Here is a 4702-nt window from a genome sequence, read left to right on the forward strand (position 1 = left end):
ATACGAAAATATAATCGACCTGACGGATGTAACATCCAAAAAAGTGGGCGTCTCCAAAAATTTTTTTGTCTCTATTGTATCGAGTGCAGGGATATCAAATGAAAGAGGGAAAAAATCTGAGTTCATAAATATAAATATACTTAGTACAATGTTGAAACACACCGAGAAAAACACTATGTACATCTATCGCTATCTATCGGCAGTTCGCGGGTAGTAGTCGGGCTTTTGCGTTGTTCAACTTTATCTGGTTTAAAGAAAAACGTTTTAAGAGGGGTCTCTCCGTCACTCGCTCCATACAAACGTAGTGCCAATTTCATTTGAATATTAAGCAACTAAAGTCCATGAAATTTTGCAGACATATTCTAGAAACTAATATCTATGCCTGTGGTTTTCCAGATTTCTCTTAAAATATTCGGTTTCAAAGTTAGGTACGCGGTCTTAAAAATTCACATACAAATCTTTTAAAACACCACAGGCACAGATATTAGTTTCTAGAATATGTCTGCATTTCATGGACTTTAGTTGCTTAATATTCAAATGAAATTGGAACTACGATTGTATGGAGTAAGTGAGGGAGAGAGCCCTGTTAAGAGTCGGAAAATCTATTTCTTACTATCGAATAATAATAGATATTAGCTACTTTGCGAATATTATTGCCATAAAACATTGTATTTATCACCAGCATGGCTTGTTGTTAATTAAATATCAACCAGTGGTATTTTGTGTTCGAAAGTCAAAAACATCAATTATGTAATTTGTCGAGGTTTGTTGATAGTTTTGAATAATATGACCATTTACCAGTGACCGCCATTTTCTATGAAAATTGAAACTAGTTGCTAAGCTTACTTTGTCGAGGTAAACCACTCTGCCCTGATGCACCCCTGATGGCAGTGAAACAGAAAAATTACAAGTGTAAATTAAAAATTTATAACAACCCCGACAAGTGGAGGGAGGTTACAGTAACTAGAAAAGAGTTGATAAATTTCAAACGGCTGAACCTATTTTCTCGGATTATAGCTAAGAACACTCACGATCAAGGCACCTTTCAAACAAAAAAACTAAATTAAAATCGGTTTATTAGTTTAGGAGCTACGATGCCACTGACAGATACACAGATGCACAGATACACACGTCAAACTTATGACACCCCTCTTTTTGGGTCGGGGGTTAAAAATGAAATGAAATTATTTATTTTGCCAAATGTGAGTAATAATAAATAATGGTACATTGACGGTTAGTCTTTTTTACATTTTGCCATTTATGTATGGCGTGCAAAATATGCAGTTAAAGTTTAAACTATTGGTTAAAGGTATTGCGAGAAAACAGCGCTTAAAGTTTTGTTCTAACATTTTGTGTTGTGAAAAACTATAGGTACGTAAGTATGCGCAACTTTCATGTTGCTTGAAACCCATCCCTTTTATAGGAAGAAAGATCGTTTGACAAACATTCCCTAAATATACTTAGTTAAAAAAAAAAATTAAAAATCAGACTTACAGCCGATTACCAGCCACGGTAGAGTAGGTCTCTAGTATTTGTTTTTATTGTACTTACTTTCAGTCGGTTACTGTAAGTGGTTGGATTTTGAAAAGACTTACAAAAAATAATTTAATTAACTATGAGACCTAAGTATTTTTTTTATTTTTGCTTGAGAACTACTTTATTAAATAAAGTCGGTTTACTGACGATAGTTGAACGTGACAACAAAGGCCGATTGTGCTTCTTTGTCGCTCGTTCCGCGCTCTCGCTTGCACTTCAAGCCTTACATGGAACGCCTCAGAGCGAGGTAACGCCGCATGAGTCATGTTTTTTCGTACGTGCAGCCGGCTCTATCGAATTATAAGACGTTGTCACGTCAAAAAAACTGGCCAAGTGCGAGTCAGACTCGCACACCGAGGTTTCCGTACTCGGGTATTTTTTACATTTTGCACGATAAATCAAAAACTATTATGCATAAAATAAATAAAAATCTGAATGGAATCTCTTTTAGAATATACGGATAAAGTCCTTTTATATGATATCCCACTTGGCAGACACGACAGACGGGCAGACAGACAGACAACTATAAGAGTTCCATTTTCCTTTTGAGGTACGGAACCCTTAAAACTGTTGGTAAAGTAAATATGTAATCTACCGAAATATTATATGGTTGTGTGCGAATTGATTTGGTTGATTAACGTTAAGTGCACGTGCCCATTAGTCACGCGTCACGGTTCTTGCACGAAAATTACTATTTTACAAAATTAATGCCTACTACGTCTTATCCATACTGTGGAAAAATTACATTTCATTATTAAAATTAAAATAAATATATTTTAAATATAGAATGTACCGCCTATACTCACGTATTTAGTCAATGTAAGCCCGACTAGTTTTGCACCCATCCGGGGTCCTTTTTCATAGGGTCTTTTTTTTTCTCTCTCGTCTGGCTTTACAGGGATTAGCCAATGTCAAGTTTGTAGTTATTTGTAACAAGTTAGGGAAACTATACAAGTAAAGACCCCGTCTGTGCCGGCGCTCGCCGACACACGCACGGCACCCCCTGAGAGCGCTTTCCAGTCAGTTTTAACAAAAAAAAAAAACACTCCAAAAAGGCAGAGCACTTACGATATCACACTATCACTCACAAAGAAATCACTTACGATAGTTTAAACATAAAATATATATTTTATTTTATTGAAATAATCCTACTAAGTACTACTACTAAGTACTACTACTATTGATTGATGCTACTAAGTCCAATCATATACCTACCTACAATTCAATTTATAAATGAGTTACGATTGATAATTTATAATTCACTGATCTAGAATATAATTTCTATGAAGATTTTTTTCAGATTATTATCTTTAAATTAGATTGATAAAAATGAAAAATATTAATCAATTAGAAATCGCCTCTTTAAATACTTACATGTAAAATCTACGTAATCAAACAATCTATTTAGTATTTGTATATCAAAAAACTCGTTTTTAAAATCCAAACACTATGTTCTGTTACGAATTTTTTTGTCTAAAAAAATTATTTGTCTAAACGGTCATACTAATTTTGATGAGAATTTCACACTATAGGAGATATAGCAATGCAAGGAGTGGTTCAGACTTTTTAGGGTTTCGTACCTCAAACGGAAAAATTGAACCCGTATAGGATCACTTTTTCTGTCTGTCTGTCCGTTTGGCTGGCCGTCTGTCGTGTCTGTCAAGAAAACCTTTATGGTACTTTCCGTTGACCTAGAATCATGTTTGGCAGGTAGGTGTAGATCTTATAGCACAAGTCAAGGAAAAAAATCCCAAAACCGCGAATTTGTGATTACATCACAAAAATAAAATAAAATGTGAGTTAGAAATTAAAGAAAGATAACTATACCAAATGGGGTATCATTTGAAAGGACTTTACTTGTACATTCTAAAACAATTTTTTATTTATTTTTATGCTTAATAGTTTTTGATTTATCGTGCAAAATATCGGAAAAATACCTGAGTACGGAACCCAGGCACTTGGCCGGTTTTTTTCTTTTTATCCCAGAAAAACAAAACATTACCTTCTTTCTTTCTTCTTTCTAGGTAGGTTTCCGCACTTAAACGTTTCCTTTTGTCGTGCGTGTATTAGGTACCTATTTCTACTCATAAAACAATGTTTACGTTCTTTTTTATTTGTTACGCTCCAGCAATGCCCCGTGCATTGCAATTAAAAATGTTATCTAAGTGGCTCTTAATACTATTGAAGTTTTCAAAAGGGCAACTACCGAGTTCTTTGCTGGCTCTTCTCGGTAAGAAATTCATTCCGAACCAGTTGGGATATACAAGTGACGATTCGAAAACACTTATAAAAGTTCACTTGAATAAAATTCTGATTTATATTTTAACTTTGCCTTATTATTTTTGTTCTTTGTTTGATAAATTTGCAGATAAAATAGGCCGAACGTAACCTTCCTTAATGACGAGTATAAACTGTAAAGACTGTATGAAAATGGCATGTCAACAAATGCGTTGTAAATGTTAATGTTGCTTTATGCCCGGGATTCGTCGCTCGACGCTCAGCTAAGCGTGAGCGCCCTTTGAGCGTAATTGGCCAATTTGAGCGTGTTGCCGTCGGGTTACTTCATGTAATTACACTGTACATACGTGGAACAACGACTATACGAGCATTCGTTGTTTTATTACGTACTGAGCAAGCTACGTCACATTTAACAAAAGTAATGATTCGTGATCATTATTTTCAATACATATCTTTTGGTTATCTCCAAAGAAAAAAGGAACCCTCATAGCAACACTTCGTTGTCTGTCTGTCAAAACCTGTCAAGGAAATCCAAACCTTTTGGGTACTTCCTATTGATCTAGAATCATGAAAGGCAGCTAGCAATGTCTAATAGCACAAGTAAAGAGAAAATCCGAAAATCATGAATTTGTGGTTTATATCACAAAAAATATTTTTTGAAAATATTTTTACTACCTATACTGTAACAATGTATAATAATTTATGTATTTCGAAAGGATTTTTTTTACAACTCTAGCGAAACTAGCAATGGTACTTTAAATTTAATACGTTTAAATGTACAAGTGTAAATTAAAAATTTATAACACCCCCGACAAATCAAGGTTACAGTAACTAGTCCAAAGTATCTGAGTTTTCCAAAACATCATTTTCAAATAAATAATCATGTATCAAACAGCAACGTCGATCTTGACAGCTTGACGTTTGTCAA

The sequence above is a fragment of the Maniola jurtina genome, chromosome 8, assembly GCF_905333055.1.
Source record: "Maniola jurtina chromosome 8, ilManJurt1.1, whole genome shotgun sequence".
Lineage (NCBI taxonomy): Eukaryota > Metazoa > Arthropoda > Insecta > Lepidoptera > Nymphalidae > Maniola > Maniola jurtina.